Raw genomic sequence first — 18,719 nt, forward strand, 5'->3', positions numbered from 1 at the left:
GTCGTCTGATGTGGCGTGAACCTGTATGCCTCTAGCCGTCTCCACGCCTCTTCCTTCCAACTTATCCCGCTGGCCCGGGCCAATTGGATGCTCTCTTTGAGGGTTTTGTTAAAGCGTTCGACCATGCCATTCGTTTCGGGGTGGTAAAGGGCGCAACGCTTGTGTCTGATGCCTCTTCCCTCCAAAAACTCTTCCATTTCTTTGGAACATAGCTGCACACCGTTGTCCGTCAAGATGTTGTTGGGTAGCCCTTCCCGGATGAACACCTCCTCCAGAAAGTTGATGACTGTCTTCGTCGTGACTTCGCTGACAAACTTTATCTCTGGCCACCTGGAATACAAATCCACCAGCACCAAAATGTAGGGTGTCCGCAGTTCTCCGGACATGGGGCCCACGATGTCCAATGCCAACTCGACCCACGGTCCTGAAGGGGGCGGCCTGCACACCATGGGTGGCGTCTGTTGCCTCAGGACCTTGTCGCTGCTGCCGCACGGAATACACTCCCTGATTCTCCTTTCAGTGATCAGATCCATGCTCGGCCACCAGTAGCTCTCCCTGAGTCTCTGTTTGGTTTTGGTGATGCCCAAATGTCCTTCGTGGGCTAATTCGACCAGATTGTTCCTCACGGTTGCAGGAGGTACAAGTCTAGTTCCCCTGAATAGACATCCGTCTATTATGGACAACTCGTCTTTAATGGCCAGGTATGGCCGCAGGTTTTCATCCTGTTTGTCACCGTGCTTCCAACCGCCTCTTACTCTTTTGTAAATTTCCTCCAAAATTTTGTCTTCTTCTAGCGCCTTTCTCCATGTTTCTTCTCCCAACGCCTTCTGGATGGTGCAGACATCCTCCACCTGAAGGTCTTCTTCTTCTTCATCCGCCTTTTCCTGCTTCTCCCTCGTTCCTTCATCACCGACGAGCCTGGATAGACAATCAGCTGCAAGATTCTGTGTCCCGGGGACGTATTCAACATCAAAGGTGTATTCTTGAAGGCCGACTACCCACCGCCTTATCCTGCTGGAGATGGCATCCAAGCCCTTCTTGCTGAATACTTCCACCAACGGCTTGTGGTCAGTTCGGAGGGTGAACCGTGTTCCCCAAAGGAAGTCTCTGAATTTTCCTAACGCCCAGGATACTGCCAAGGCCTCTTTCTCGATAACCGAGTAGTTGTTCTCGGACTTCTGGAGTGACCTCGAGGCAAAGGCTATGGTTTCTTCTCCTTCTTCTCCAACTTGGGTGAGGACAGCCCCCAAACCTTTCGCGCTTGCGTCGGTGGTGACTATGGTTGCCCGGTTGGGTATGTACGACTTCAAGCTGGGGGCCTCTGCGAGTGCCTTCTTTACGTCCTCGAATTCCCTCTGGCACTCTTGACTCCACTGGAATTCATTCTCCTTCTTCAACAGTAGCCTGATGGCATATGTTCTTCCCGCCAGGTTCCTTATGAACTTTCCGTAAAACTCTAGCATCCCCATGAACGACTTGATTTCGTCCTTGCCCTTGGGGGGTGTCAGGTTCACGATGGTGTTTTGCAATTCAGTTTTTGGACGAATACCCTCAGTTGTCACCTTGTGTCCCAGGAAGTCCAATTCAGCACAGCCAAACACACACTTGTCTTTTTTCACTGTGAGGCCTTGTGACTGAAACCTCTCAAGCACGCATCTCAGTCTACCATCGTGCTCCTCATGGTTTTTGGCAAATATGAGTACGTCGTCCTGGTAGCACATGACGCCTGGGATGCCCTTCAACATGTTGCCCATGATCCTCTGAAACACGGCGGCCGCCGAGACTAGGCCGGAAGGCATTCTTTTGAATTTGTATGCGCCCATGGGTGTCACGAATGCTGTGAGTTCTTGAGACTCCTCGTGTAGTCTTATTTGGAAATATGCCGAGGTGAGGTCGAGGGTGGAGAACACTTTGGCACCTTCTAGCATGCTCATCATCTGGGTGATGTTGGGTAAGGGATAACGGTCAACCACGACCTCCTTGTTTAAAGCCCTTAAGTCTATGCAGAGCCGGACCGACCCATCCTTCTTCTTGGCTGCGACAATGGGGGCCAACCATTCAGTAGCTTCCACCGGTTCGATGACTCCGGCCTTGCACAGTTTCTCCAGTTCAGACTTCACCTCGTCCTGGATGGCAATGGGGAGCTTCCTGACTTTGGCCACGACAGGCCTGGCGTTCTCCTTCAGTCTTATTTTGTGGCAGTAGTTCTTTAGGCACCCTAATTCTTCCCTGAACACCTCTTGGAATTCTGTTACCACATCTGCTTTGTGTTCAATGATCTCCTGTATCAGAATCTGGGGATCACAGTTAGGATTCAAATAGACCCCTAACTCTTTCTGTGCTTGCCACCCCAAAATGTTATCTCCTACCGTGGACACATACACCTTGGAGATTGTTGTTCTGTTGCTGTATTCTACTTTCCCAAGGAAATAGCCCTTCATGGAGATGGGGCGACCAGCATACCCCCCTGGCCTAAGATCCATTCTTTTCAAAGTAATCATTCCCTTAGACACACGTGAGAACTCTTTGGCATTGATAATAGTAATTCTGGAACAGGAGTCAAATAATGCTTCCACCTCAACCTCCCCAACCTTTATGGTGTCCTTAGGACTGCTGACTTGTCCTCCCTCGACCTGCACTACTATTTCCGCACACGCAAGGTTGGTGGGACTGGGGGCTTGTAAATTCTGTACCTGCACCACTATCTCGTCGCACACTACATTCGTCCTGTCTCTGCCTTGCCTGCTGACTCCCTGCCCACTCTTGCAATACTGCTTGAAATGCCCTTTCTTCCTGCACTTGTTGCACGTGAACCTGAGAGCAGGGCATTCCCTGTCGTTAGCTAAGTGCCCCTGCTTACCACATCTATAGCATGTGCCTTTAAACGTTCCCCCCAGCCTGCCTTCTTTGTGTTCTTTACTCACTACCTTCTGGCCTTTGACTACTGACACTGTCTCACATTCAGTCACCACCTCACTGACATTGGCCTTTTCGTCACTTTTCTTCTCCCCTGCGTCTTGCTTTATTTCCTTGACGCACTGAAGCATATGCTCCACCTGCTTGGCTACAATGAGCACCTCCCGGAGTGGCGGGTCGTCCTTGAGCCATAGCTCTTCACGCACACGTTCCACCCTACATGCCAAAACAAATTGGTCCCTGATTCTTTCCTCACTTGCTCCACCAAATTTGCAAGTGGCGGCTGACTTCCTTAACTCGGATACAAAATCTTCTATCGATTCTCCCTCTTTTTGTGTTCTCTTCCCAAAGTGGTACCTCTCCATAATCGTGCTAGTCTTGGGAAGGTAGTGTAAATCTAACTTCCTAAGGCTCACTTCAAACTCATTGAGACCTCTAGCCTCCTGTGCCCCTAATTCTGGGAGATGATCCAGGACTTCCTCACCCTCCGCACCTAGATAATAGGCCAATAACGCAACCTTTCTCTCCAAACCCAGGTTCGGCCCACACACAGTGGCATAATTAACAAACACTTTTTTCCATTTCTTCCACTGGATATTGGGATCCCCCGGGGTGGTCAAGAAAAAGGGTGGAGGGGTCACACTCTGCATGCCGGGTGCTAACTATTCCCTGCTGACACCCTGAGAAAATACACACCCACTAGGCACAATTGCGCTGAAAAGGAACCGGTAGGTTAGTATGTGCCTTAAAGAGTACACTTTCTATATCTCCAAGTTCCCTCAGTGACATAACCACAGGCAGACAAAAGGAAGAATCCTTGCACGGTCCTTCATGTATGGGGGTGGGGTGCAAAGACTTCAGAGCGTAGGAGCTGGCTATACTGCTGAATGTTTCTGATGGACCACAAAACGCTGTGCTAGTTGCGCAGTGTAGTCTAGCTTAAACCTGTCACGAGAGACAGAAGAGTCTAGGGTCCCTCAGTGCATCTGGCTGAACATTTCCAGGGAGAACCTCTTTACAGTCAATGTTGTCACCCTTTACTGCGCACAATTCCTGCTGCGACGAACACGGCTAATCTCCCTCATGCTCTTGCCTCCTCCACCAGCCACGCTGCCACTCGGTCACAAAGTCATACAGTATTGGCTGAGGGTTTCCGCACGAAGGCTCTGACCGGCTGTGCTCCACTCTTCCTCCCGCGTCGCGCCTAGATGCCCTCAGATGTCCTGCTCTCAACTATTCCAACCGCCGTGAATGCTCCTCGCTTCCCCGCAGCGCTATATTTCAGCCAACAACCAACGCAGGGTTACAGGGGTGGAATATGCTTCCCGCAAATGTCCGTCGCCAGCCTATGTTGATTCCGAGCTCCACTACTCGCTGATGACAATCCAGAGTAATTAGGCGGCCGCCTTATGCGCTGGATCCCTTCGCGCTTCACGTTGTGCAGAGCGTGCCGCCTATCGTGAAGTGCTCGCGCCTCCACAAGCAAAATACTTAAGCAAATGACCAGTCTTCCTCAACGCTATCCTTAGCAGGGCACGTCTCACACACTTAAATGACTGCAGATTACATTACACGCCGCACAGGACATTGGGAAGTGTAGGGTAGCGCGCAGGAATGACAGCCAGGCGTTATCTTACTTCTTTCGTTGACAGTCAGATGATAAGTCCTCACCGACCCACAGTCGCCTGTACACGTTCTTCGGCGGGGCACCTTTCCACCCCTTGAGCCCCTTCGAGTATTTATTCAAACACCTCTCGACCCCGGGCTGCCTCTTACTTCTGTTATCTCTCCGCGTTGCGGTCTGTTTGTACTGCAACCCGATACTCTTCCCAGTCAGCCGGCTGCGTTTCCTCGAGCCAGCTGTTCTTCTTTTATTTTTCTTCTCCGGCGTGTTGAGGTCGCAGAAGGTTAGCCCTCGTCGCCAGTGTAGTAACGGGTTAAGGGAAAGTCAGAGCCGTCACATAAATGAACAAATGGGTTTTATTTAGTATCAACAACTGCGACCTCAGCCACAGCCTCGCTATTCCAGCGCTCTCACAAGGTCCCCGGCGCTCGCCTTGGAACGCCGGTCGCGGTGACATTCTAAGCGATGTCACCGCGAGGGCAGCTCCATTACATGCGAGGCGCCGGGGGGTTATTGTGTGGAAGATACCACAGTCTCCTATGTATTTATCAAGTATCTGCTGTTCAAAATGAATATCATTAAGTCCTTTTGCTTCTCAGGTTAATACTTCTATGTCCCTAGTAGTATAATACTTCCTGTAGAAGCCACCCTTTTTTCCCCTTCTCGAACAAAGATTCACTTGGATACAAACTGCACTTGATTACGTTTAAATGTGTGTGCATGCTGTGCATTTTCCTTTCTACGCACCTATGGATTTACTGCATAAAAAGTTGAATTTTTATCAATGCTTCCCCAGTGATAAAATGGGATTGAGTGCAGGAGGTTTTGTTAAACCAGTATTTTAATACACTGGGGTTCTCGGACACGTTGAACCACCACATGCGCTCCATAGGTTCCTTGCTCTAACAACTGATTTGCAGGTCCTTTGCCGGTGTATGGTTTACTTTGCTAAATCATCACAAACTTGAAGTAAACACGTAATCACTGGCACGAAATCTCACCCAAAAAGGTAAGGAAGCTATTTAAAGGCAAAACATGTGGACTAAATATAGGACAATTTGCAAATTCTCTTTACCGTGTGGGGCAATAACTCAAAGTTGTATTAGTCACCACACCCTGTGGGCCCGACTCCTGCCTAAAAGCCTACTTAAGGGCTCACTGCCAGTGTCTGATATGCACACTTGTTTGCTAAACCTTGTGATGGTTTATACATGATGTTCACTTGGAGTTCTAGGGTGATTCTTTCTGCTCCGTGTATTCTCTGCCAGCTATGAAAATCCCAATCTATGCGGGTAAAGTGGAATTCAAAATACCCATCTACTAGTACTGCAGTGCTCTAAGCTTTGACTCAAGTTTATAATCCAGTGTAGGTCAAGTGACTTTGAAATTCCAAATAAACATTTGGGATTTCAAATCCCCATGCACATGCATTTCAGTTATCACCACTAGCATTGCTAACTGAATTTATATACAAACCTTCACAAAAAAAGATTGGTCAGTCGGGATTGGCAATCAACAGTTCTAAAACCTGAAATGTCTACATTCATTCTGATATATGAATAAACAAGGATTTGCCACCATATTTATGCATAAAGAATTTCCCTAACCCTACTGTTTAAAGGTTCTATAGAAGGGAAGCAGGTGTACAAGAAGGGTTTGAAGGCACGCTTACCTAATAATGTCCAGTTCTCTTGTTAATTTCACGTGCCATCCTGCAGATCTCACACCAGCCGCAGCAGCACACCGACAAGGCATCATTGCAGATTGTCCCCTAAGACAGCAAATACAGAGTGAACAATGTATTAGAGAATGATGGTCTGAATGCCATTCACATGGCACCACACTGAAACTCTTCCATGTTACATCACATGAAGCAAAAACATGAACTAATAAGGCAAATTGTCATTCTGTTTATATATTTGGAACGAATGGCAGTGGTTGCTCGCTCTTACCTTTGCCTTTGTTTGATTTAGCCAAGAATTTGATGATGTGAACTGCTTTGTTAAGAAAGGAGTTAGAGTGCCCAGGCGTTAGAGTACCCCGAGTGCCCAGGTGTTAGAGTGCCCTGGTGTTAGAGTGCCCAGGTGTTAGAGTACCCCGGTGTTAGAGTGCCCAGGTGTTAGAGTGCCCAGGTGTTAGAGTACCCAGACAGCATGCCCATCCCCCCTACCTTTGTATCAGAGGTGAGGAATTCGTATCACCTGATGCTCAGGAAATATAGTTTGAAGGCAAGGACAATACATCCTGATGATTACCTTTTCCGTTGGACAAGAGGGCCCAGTATAAACAATCTGAGCTGTCTGTTTACTGTGCCACAAGAGTACTGTCTGCTGCTCAGGAGAGACATGCATTGTAAAGTGGAATATGTTCAAACTTGTATATATGATGAATTACTGCTAAACCTTTACAGTTAGGGCAAGCACTCTTGAGAGATACCGCGAGAAGTAATTTCAGCTTGCTTGAATTTCAGTGGTTCCAATATAAAAATTAATATATACACAGGATTTTAAAATTTAACTATTTGTGTCTGTTTATAATGGTTCCAATAACGCTCTTTGTTAGTATACAAATACATGCAAAAGCATAAAAGCAAGATTGGTGTTTGATTGCATTTAAGATAAATAAAATGTTCCCCAAACAATATGTGCAACGGGAAAAAAGCAGATGAAAATGACAGACATTGTTGCTAAACTAAAATACATTTTTAAGGACCACTCTATATGCATTTTCTAGAGGGTATAATTTAGAAAGCATGGTTGATGCATGCCAATAAAAAAACATTTATAATAAACAGTGGTGTAAAACCATTCATTATAGGCAAAAATAAATTAGGGGTCCCGTTCTTAAAGAAAGTCATAAAAAAACACTTGTTAAAACACTACTTTTTATCCGGAGGGAAAAAATGCTTCCTGTGGAGAGATTCCTTTCCCTTGTTTTTTGGAGTGAAGTCCTTTCCTACACTGGGAAAAACTATTACTTCTTCTCTTGTCAGAAGTAAATGAATGACCTTTTTCCAGGGTGGAAAGGGGTTGCAAGAATCCATACCCTGAGTTAATATGTAAACTGGCATAATCGGAGAAAGTACTGTTACAACTACCATTTAATGGAAGGTTGTCATATTTTGTCGCCTTACTGCCTGTCACTTAATAGGACAAGTGGATTTTTTTACTCTTATAGTAGTCTGGTCCAATCGTCTAGCCTTAAAGTAAGGGGAAAGTGGTGGTGTTGGGATTTCCAAATTCTTAACATGCAAATGTTTTGGTTAGAATATATTAATTGCGTTTAGACATTAATGCACTTATTGTTCATCATTTGTGTCATGTCCTAGAACATATGATATTCGTATTTATTGGATTCAGAATTATTACAACTAGAAATGCTTTACAGAGTAGTGAATGAGCACTTCCATAGGTTTACTGTGTAGGTTGGTAGACAAGTGCACAGCTAGTTAATCCAGTTTATGAGACAAAAGTTCAGTCTTTAAAGTTGGTGCTCCTAGGTGTCGTCCTCTGCCCGGGGACACAACAGTTTGTTACCCTTTTGAAAGACATTGTGGAAAAAGCTCACTTACAGGGTATCATTGATCAAAGAACAAAACATTTCTTAATAATATCTCATCCAAGAAGTCCATCAATTTACGCCATGCCAAAAGTACATAAAAACTTGACAAACCCGCCAATACGCCCAATAGTATCCACCCGTGGAAGCATTCACGAACCCGTGGGTCAATATCTTGATCGAAAATTACAATCAACAGTTCAATCATTGGCGAGTTACATTCGAGACACCACAGATTTTTTATGTAAACTACAAGATCTGGAAATCTACCTGAATGAAACATTGTGGTTATGCACTGCTGATGTCAGTGCATTATACACATCAATTCCTCACTTAGGAGGCATTGAGGCCATGGAGCAAGCTATTTTGAAATTGGATATGGATGAATCAACCAAAATTTTCCTGATGGAATTAGTAACATTTATGTTATACCAGAGTTACTTTAAACATCAAAACAACTGGTATTTGCAACTAGTAGGCACCAGCATGGGCAATTGCGCAGCTCCAGTCTACGCGAACATTTACATGGGTGAGTTTGAACAAATCAACATATGGTCCAATCCCGATTGGAGCAACAACCTCAAAATGTATGTAGGCTACATTGATGATTTGTTTATCCTCTGGAAGGATACTAAGGAAAGTTTGGAGAGAGCTCTGATAACTTTGAACACTATCAATGATGGCATCAAATTCACATGGAACATTCAACCAGAATGTATCAATTTTTGGGATGTGAAGATCACACTTAAAGATAACCGCATTGACACAGACATCTTCCGAAAACCCACAGATCGGAACAATACCTTACACTATACCAGTTTTCACCAAGCATCCCTCAAAAAGCACCTACCCAGGTCTCAATTGCTCAGAGTCAAACGTATCACATCGGATCCTATAACAGCTGAAATGCGAATCAATGAAATGACTGATAGATTTCGCTTAAGAGGATATTCCCGATCCCATATTGGATATAGCTAAAAACCAGGTCAAAACACTTGATCGTCAAGAACTCCTGCATAAACCCAGACTAAAAGCCAAAAGCGACCATATGGTGGTAGTTTCGAAATTTTCCAATGTAAGCACAACATTCAGGAATATCGTATTAAAACACTGGCCGGTATTACAACTGGAAACGGATTTCAAAGACATGTTTAAATCTCAACCACTGTTTGCTTACACCAGAGGAAAAAACTTGGGAGAAATCCTCAAACAAACTGAGACAATAAACCCACAGTCACGTGGAACAAGACCGTGCAACAATTGCAACAATTGCCATAACACAATCATGGGCAACAAGATAACACATCCAATGAAAGGGCATGAAATCTCTCTACATGTCACAGCCACTTGTGACACCAGTAATGTTGTTTACCTTTTAAAATGTCCATGTGGAAAGACTTATGTCGGAAAGACTGAGCGAAAAATCAAATTACGCTTAAATGAACATAAGTCCAACATTCGCACCAAGAACCAAAAATCGACAGTAGCAATACATTTTGATGAAATGAAACATTCTGTCTCACAACTTAAATACACCATTTTGGAAGTCATAAACAAAGTAGAGGGTCGAGACAACAATAAATACTTACTCCAAAGAGAGAATTATTGGATTTACAGACTTCAGTCTATGAAACCATATGGGTTAAATGAACGCATTGAATTTTCATGCTACCTATGGTAACTTTTATGAACCCCCATGTCGGGATCATTAGTTCTGGACAGTCTCCTTGTTACAGTATTCAGCACCTCTAAACATTTTTATGTAACATAGTCTTTTTGCACCATTCATGATTTGTTAATTTTGTGTTTATGTTCGTTTGACAAGTATCGTAAAATGTCATCGCTATTACACTTCACCCGCACTAATCTTATAGAACTCAGTCTCATTTTTAGCTCCACGTTCCCGGTCACATGATCGGCATACCGGATTTAATTCATACTTCCGCATTAGCCTCATACCGCACTGCCTAATGTTTTTGAACAAGCGTGAACACATCTTTTCTAAACGTAAGTTACCGAGCACTGTTTAATTTTAATTTTACTAACAACCGTTGAATATGCTCGCATCTACCCGGTTACGTTTAATAAGAGCCGCGTTCAGCGCCCAGTTACAACAAGCCATATTTGACTACAATACAGCGATTTAACTGACACCCTAACCTAAGAACTCCGGTCAATTCAAAAACCTTTGTTTTATTTAAATTTGGGCTTCTCCTTAGAGCGTAACACTACACCTTGTGTTTTACTTGTTGTAAAGCTGTTTCTTGTACAGATACTAACGGCAACCAGTTATTAGTATGCGTTAGCAATTTGTACCGTGTAGAGACCGATATATTAACATCATTAATGTATTATCACAGTTCGCACTACGTATGATTTCATTTTAGAACGTACTTTGATTGCATTTAAATTGATATGTCCGCTTAAAGATTAGGAACAACATACATAGGTGCTTATATATGTCGTTTTTTTTAGATGCTCCCAGATGAAGGGCCACGCCCGAAATGCATTGGAGCTGGATGAAATAATTATGGATATTATGATTCGTGTTTAGTATGTGGAGAAACATACTCTAATGACTACATTGGATTAAAACGTTACTTTTCGAAATTCAAACAAATTGTCAAGATTCGTTTCTTTAAGATTGTGGAGGTATATGACCCCCAGACACCAGTGTGCCCTAGGGATGCAACCAATTTTCAATTGACAGCACTCACTTCCATAGGTTGACATCACATAAACCAAGTTTGGGGTGGGACTGAAAGTGAGGCAAGTTGGACCATATGGTGCAAAAAAGGCACAACGTTAGTTTATCATTATCTATATGCACCAGGCTGTGGTTTGTGACGTCATCCATATCAGCGTGGCAGCATGTGATTGGCAAGCCATTGGGGATCTTCTGCCTACTCTTAAAAGCTGAAACTTCAAAGTTTAATTTCTTCTTCTTAAACACATCATGTTTGCCTTTAAGGAAAACAGGCTGTATTTAAACACAAACAAAAAAAGATTGCTTTATTTAGAAGCTAACACAGACAAGGTGGGCTGCTCACCTCAGCAGGCCACCATCACTGTAATGGCTTTCTGTTCTGTTCTCTGTTCTGTGCCAAAGCTACCAGGGGATGAGCTCAAGTAAATTTAGTGACTTTAAGGGTTCACCCTGACATAGGTTGTGATTATTCTTTCAGATGGTAGTCACCCACCCCAATTATTATCCAGATTCATACAGTGTAGCAATTGATTAAAGAATAAAAACTCATTGTCTGCGCTAATTATTCCTAATGGGTTGCAAAATGCGATGTACCTCATTAATATTCATTAGGTAGGTCAATTTGCGAACCCACTAGGAATTGATCATTTGAAGTTTGTAAATTTCCTTACATAAGGAATTGTAATTTGGTAAGAATCGCAATTTGGAATTCGCAGTTCCTACTTTATGTACATCTGGTCCCAAATTCTTTACTCTGTGATTCTGGGTTAAAATATGTTAGTATATTCAGGAAAGTCAAGTCTATATCCCGGGGACAGGATCCATGCTAGGATTTCAGGACAGCAACATAAGCTAAATACACATAAAGTTGATCTAAAGGGAAAGCGAGTTCATAGTTGGTTATTAATCAGAAACCTTTGCAAGGATCGGCGCCACTTGGACCTACGGTGGACACCCCTTGTATATATCATTCCGATACCAATAAAAACGTGAGGGATGAATGGACAGCAAAACTTTGCCAGGGCCGGTTTTGGTTCCCAGTCCGGCCCTGGCAGACTGTCATAGCTTCCAGTGTTCAAAATTAAGTGCCGGTGCTGAGCACCTTAAACCACTGGCTCAAATGAAGCACTGCTGTTGATGTTCCTACATTATTGCACAATTCTGATTCAATCCTGGCAAGCTGTTTCTCATCTTTGGTATCCAACTGAGTTTAACAAACCAATATAAAAACAAATATGTTTTCTGCAAAAATATCATTTTGCTTTTATACTAACACTAGTTTAGCGCTGGCAATTTTTCCCTTCAAACACCCTCTTGAAAATCGCCTTCAACTTGTGGGATAGGATGTGGAATCAGAGGAGGACACAAAGTGCAGTCATCAGGTATCTGCCGCAGTGCCGCTACGTGCAAAACAGCACCTGCGCTGCTCCTCTGGATTTAATAATTGTGCCTTCTTTTTCCTCTGATTTAATTCTCATTTCAGGAGTTGAAATTAGTTCACAAAATTGTGTGCAGCCCCATTGATAATAAAGTGATGAACGGAGAAAAAAGTGTTAGACAAGGACGGTTTGTTCTGAATACGGTTTCTTTCGTGCTTATTACCACAGACTGTAAGCCTATCCCTGCCCCTCTCCTTGCATCAGCTGCTACCACTTCCTCAAATAAAATAGAGAACGAGTTTGTGGTGCAATAAAAGGAAATAGAAGGAGAAATGATGAAAACGAGCACACCAGACATAGGTTGCACGTTGTCAAGCCAAGTGAATTGGGAAATGGCGGCATAACGAACCCTGCCCACTTCTTCAGTAAGATAGGGTGAGTCTTTAAATTGTGCAAAAATTCCATTAATATAGCAGTTGGTTACTTACTATCCCTAGAGAGGAGTGTTTGATGGTCAAAGCCTAAGATAGTAAGTAGAGTGTATTGAGCTCCAGGTTCGAATCTTGAACTGGAATAGCCTACCTAGCATTCCACTTCATAATGAACTCCATTTCACTTTATAATGAACTCCATTCCACTTCATAATGAACTCCATCCCACTTCATAATGAACTCCATTCCATTTTATAATGAACTCCATTCCACTTTATAATGAACTCCATTCCACTTCATAATTAATTCCATTCTATTTCATAATGAACTCCATTCCACTTTATAATGAACTCCATTCCACTTTATAATGAACTCCATTCCACTTTATAATGAACTCCATTCCACTTCATAATGAACTCCATCCCACTTCATAATGAACTCCATTCTAATTCATAATGAACTCCATTCTAATTCATAATGAACTCCATTCCACTTCATACTGAACTCCATTCCACTTTATAATGAACTCCATTCCACTTCATAATGAACTCCATTCCACTTTATAATGAACTCCATCCCACTTCATAATGAATTCCATTCTAATTCATAATGAAGTCCATTGCACTTCATATTAATACCCATTATTCTTCATAATGAACTCCATTCCACTTTATAATGAACTCCATTCCACTTTATAATGAACTCCATTCCACTTCATAATGAACTCCATTCCACATTATAATGAACTCCATTTCCCTTTATAATGGCCTCCACTAACTTGGATAACAACAGTTCATGCTATTTAAGGGCCAGGAGAACTTCAACTTGTTGTTTGGGATATAACAAAGCGTAATGTTATTTTTCTGCATCCAGTCTAGAAACGCTGCTGTCTTTTTAGGTCTCGCCTCTCAATGCGAATGCGCATTGAGCGGAGCGAGACTATAGGGGCTTAAACAAGGTTTAACTAAAGTGGCGATTTGATGCTGTGCCCGTGCGCTTTTAGGTCAATGCGCAAGCGCATTGACCTAAAATGCGCGTGCACAGCATCAAATCGCCAGCATCTGTTCCCCAGCAGCTCTTCCCGCTCCGCCCCACAAGCTTCCCCCAGCGTGCGGTCTGCCTCAGCCGCACTCCTCCCACACCTTTGAAGTGAAGCTTAGCTTCACTTCAAAGGCCCCTGCTGCTTCACACTATGCCTCTCCCTCATCGCCGCTCTCCCCGCTCCGCCCCTGTGTCGCATTTCTCCTCCCCCCTCCAAAGTCCCAGAATTCACAGATACATTGGTAGCTATATGCTATCTTATCCCCTACTTGACACAGAAAACACATTCAAATGGCAAACCTCTTCCTCTAGTTGAATTCAGCGTCTATTGTGCAGGTTTTTCATGTTCGATTTGTTTCCGTACGTTTATTTTACTTTTATCTCCCCCGCTTTCAATATTTGGTCAGCTCCAGTCCAGTCTCTTCTCTTTTTGCTCAATCAGTAGCTCCACCGGTCCTGTTTAAATGTGCCTACAAATATGCTTGTGCAACGCGTTTTTTACATCCATACGGTGGGATTTGTCGGTCCCCGCACAGATGTATCCCCTTGATGCATGTTAGAATAAATTGTCCCTCTCCGGCGACCGTCAGCCCTAGGCGTTCTTTATGGTTGCTTCCCACCATTGCTTCGTCTATCAGGCGCGGCTTCTCCAAGAATATCCCTGCATTTGACAGTTCGCGCCGCCCGCCCCCTCCTCCCGCAGCTGGCGGAGGTTCGGCTCTCAGTCACCTCATGGCGATCATCGGCATTGTGAATGCACAGTGCAGCTCTGGCAGCGGAAATCAGAAGATTGTTTTCACTCCCGCCTCTAATGTGTCCCTTTCTTCTCTGTACTTTCCGAAGTCTGTTTTTATTTATCCTGTCTCTCTTTATGTCCCCACCTTGCTTGCATTTTTTCCCTCGATTCTCCATCCGCCCTGATTTTAACAGCTGCCTTCTTGTCTTTGCTTTTTAAATATAGTACGTTTATTTCACCTCTTTCTTTCCTCGACCACTTTCGGATTTAAATACCCTCATCCCCAGTTTCCGTCTTCCCCTCTCCGCCTCGTGCCCTGCTCTCCTCCGCTCCTATTTCCCCTCAGCCTCCGTGTGTCCCCTGACTCGACTCCCTGTCCCCCCTCCTCACTCCCCTCCTCGCTGCACATTGCACCAATATCATTAAAGATTCTGGGATTCTGTCGAGGCATGAGGTGCGGGATCTGATAAATGGCAAACAGGCAGTTTGAAGCTGCTGGGTTTGCAGAAGGATGGAGTTTTGGGAGATGAAGGCCTGAGGTTTCGGCTCGCTTTTCGTTTTGTGTGCTGTTGACTCGTGGGCATCTTGTATTGTAGGAAGACTCGCCTAACGATCAATGGATTGATAGCACAATTACTCTCATCAAATATATAACCTGGCATAGACGGGCCGCCACTGTTACAAGCTCTTGTGCTATAACTCAAAATGATGACCACCCTTGCCTGAAATTCTGTGTCACATCTTTCAGTGATATAGTCCCAACAGACCCCTGCGCACCGCCGATTACCACCCCCCCCCATTCCTTCACTTCCATTGAACCACGCAGTCCGGGACACAATCCCCCTGCACCCATCCCCCTTTAGCCTCCTCCCGAGCCATGCGATCCTCCCCATGTCCCTCACTCATCCAAATTTGAACTCAACCACCCTTACTGAAACTTCAGCTTCTCTCCCCACTCTCCACCACTAGCCCCCGCTAGCAAATCGATCACGGGAGTGAAATATTCAGTTCACACTATTTATTTTGATGATATCTTCGTTTTCTTAGGTGCAAACCGCGTGCGCATTATAAACACTTTGAATGTCCTCTCTTTAGTGTGTTCGGTTACTTTATATCATTCCTTCCGCTGTTATCTCTCTCTACTTACATGCAAAGCAAGCGCCCGTCACAAACAGGCTGTCTAGTCTCTCTTTAGTTTGCTGGCGCCATTCAATTCACACTATTAAATGCTATAGGTGTCACATCTGAAAAAGTTTAAAGTATTGGCATTGTAAATGACAAGGCTATTAATTTGGCTATTTTCAAAACTAACACATTAAAAAAAAATTGTCATTTACAAAACCAATAGCTCCAACTTTTCTAATGCGAGACCTATTGCATTTCCAATGCTTGTTTTGAGTGGACACCCACTCCCGTATCTTCAGAAGTTGAGATTTTGTATGGGAAAATCAAGAGATTTACATACATGTGGGCGTGCCTGAAAGGCTGATCCAGCTGGTGAGGGTCAGTCACCTTTTAAAGGACAACAGCGCTTTGCAAGTACAATTGTGTATTAAGTTAGATTTACAAACGCAGGGCCTAATTCACAGAGCGCCTCAGGTCCGCACTCGTGGGGGAGTCTCCGCAGTCGTGGGGGTGGTTTGGGGGGTCTCCCACTCAGGTGGAATCTCCGCAATGAAAATGAGGGAGTCTCCACACTCGGGCCTCAATGCGGAGATTCCTCCCCCAGTGCGGAATCTCCATGCCCAGTGCGGAGACTCTGCCACCAGTGCTGACTGGAAGCCCTTTGTAAATAAGGCAGCAATGCCTCCTCCCAAACTCCACAGACCTTCAGAGACATTGACCTGTTTGAAAGATGCCAATTGTCTCTGAACACGGTCTGCCTCTCTGGATGCTAACATCAGAAAATATGAGCTGATGGATCCCTCTGTGGAAAAATGACTCATACATGCCCACATTCTATACATCTTGTGAAATAGTTATAGGCATATGTCCAACAGTCTGCTACAGGCTTTTGTGTATTTCAGCCATTTTACAGATTACTGAAATTATTGCATTTCATTAACTTGCCAGATTGACAGGAAGAAACTGACATACCCGGCATTGCTGCACGGCAAGAATTGCAAAGACAGTTGCAATCAGTTAATTCTTGCTTGAACGAAATCGGGCGGTATTTCGCAACTGAAAGACTTCAGTAGTAGCCCTTTCCCAATCAGCTAAAGAACCGTGGACAAAGTAATGCTGTAAATGTTTAACCACTTCCTCCTAGATCCAGCAGAACCAAAGGTATTTCTGTTCTTCTTGATTAATATGTACCCTGAAGAAGGCCTTTGTTAAGTGGCACAGAAGGCCTTTGTTAAGTGGCACAGCAGAACTTTTTTTCAATTGTGTATGTCTGTAACTAAAACAGAGACAGCTGACATCCCTGAATCCCAATGGAAGACCATCATTGGGCTTATATGCTTGTGCCAGATGGTGGAGCCGTACTTACTGGGGTTCATAAACAGGGCCAGACTGACCGTAGCGGGCACCGGGAAATCCCTCGGTGGGCCGCACGGGTGGGGTGCGGTTTTGGGCCCCTGGGGGCCGTTTTTGTTATAGGGCTGTTTTTGCAGCATGGCAAAGAGCTAGGCGGCACCCCCAACCCCCCGTGGGTGGGGGTGAGGGAGGAGGAGGGGCGATCCAGGGGCGATCAAGCACTTTGCCAGGGCCAGTTTTGGTTCTCAGTTTGGCCCTGTTCATAAACTCATATGACCATTTTTTACCGACCAGATTCCAGTTTGATCTTTTCCACCTCCTCCTTGCCTACTCTAGGGCCCAGAACAAGGGACAAACCTTGGAAGCCTGTGGCTGCCATGGAATATCTCCACAGGGCATGGTCCATTTTGCGATGTTTTACATGTTTTATGATACCGCCAGAAATTCCTTTTCAATCTCTATTCTGAAAAAGGCCAATTGGAGGCAAGTGCGACCCGCTTTTGTTTTTTTACAAATGCACTCTGGCAGCACTGCTTTTTATGTGCTTAATTTTTTTTAAAGTCCGCTATCAGGCTCAGGGCTAGCTGTGATTAATTAGTTTGTTACTCAATATTTTCCCTGGCTCCATGCATTTTTCCCGACTTACTCGCCTGTTCGACCATCAACCAGTTAATGAGTGGGGATTTACTGCGTCATTTTAGGTGATTTGTTCATCTGGTACCTTCTGTGTGTTATTGGAGCCCTGGAATCTCTGTATATTTATTTGTACATATTATTGTTAAATCTGGTATGTTCCTGTGTGGATTGTATTTATTGTATTTTAACTTTTGCTTTTATGGTTTTAATAAATGAAACAAAATAAAGATTTACTTAGTTACTTAATTATATGCTTGTATAAAAACGCCCTTGTCTTTCTGACTGCTAAATTTATAACATTTTGTCAAGCACCATTTATAAATGTATGAAAATATCTGCACTGTTCATAAATAAACAAAAAAAATGGATTGAGCTGGTTATAGTGTTTTTGGCAGGTATAAAATACGTTTTGATAATGCATGTCTAACCAAGGATTGACTGTAAATGCACATTATGATAATGAGTTTAATAGCAACAAGTATAAACTATGTCATACTCTATCTAATGCACCTTTATGTACTGTTTCTGGGTAGAATTTTGGTACACAAAATTCATACAATCTATTAAATATGTGGAAATAGATAATAGATAATGCTAAAGAGGCACCAATTTTCAAATTAATTTAAATTTTTTCCCAATGTTTTACTCTGCGTTTGCATAATTGAATTAACAGACTTTTACAATTTGTTTATTGCCGTTTTATTCTTCTTCTGAAGAAACCTTAGGAAATGGACAGCAAAGAGTTACACTGACACTCAGTCCGAAACAGATTTTACAGAAGAGAAGGTGTTCTCCTCATGATCATACAACTACTGCCAACTTCCCAAATGCATCTACAATTTTTTCCTCAAGTGATTTCACATCAGCATTTAGGCTCAATCAGAAGCTAAGGATAGGCAATTTACCACTGAGAAAAACACCCAGTTTTTAGATTCAGTGATTCCAAGAAAAATCTCCTTATAATGTTATGATCTAGAAGGATTGTCACTCCACTCGTCACTGCTGGCCAAAGAAAGGCCTCACTCAAACACGTTTGGCATTCACCGACAGGTTTCAGCCAGGCATCATGACATCTTTGACATGGTTGAAGAAAAAAGCCCTTGGCATATCACTTCTTGCAAACAATGTGAGCAATATGTTGAGTCTGACCAGCACGATGAAACTAGTCACTCTAAGACGCAGTACAGGATTTTTGTCCATGATAAACTTTGCA

The 18,719-nt window shown here is 43.7% G+C and overlaps 1 long non-coding RNA gene across 1 annotated transcript in view; it reads right to left on the reverse strand.

The window, feature by feature from the left end:
* LOC144824767 (uncharacterized) overlaps nt 1–18,719 on the reverse strand; it is a 46,682-nt gene that overhangs the window by 13,827 nt on the left and 14,136 nt on the right. The window contains exon 4 of the long non-coding RNA XR_013609105.1: nt 6,213–6,311. This is a non-coding gene — a long non-coding RNA (uncharacterized LOC144824767). The remainder of the gene's footprint in view (nt 1–6,212; nt 6,312–18,719) is intronic.

This window comes from Lissotriton helveticus, chromosome 3_1 (genome assembly GCF_964261635.1).
Source record: "Lissotriton helveticus chromosome 3_1, aLisHel1.1, whole genome shotgun sequence".
NCBI classification, from domain to species: domain Eukaryota; kingdom Metazoa; phylum Chordata; class Amphibia; order Caudata; family Salamandridae; genus Lissotriton; species Lissotriton helveticus.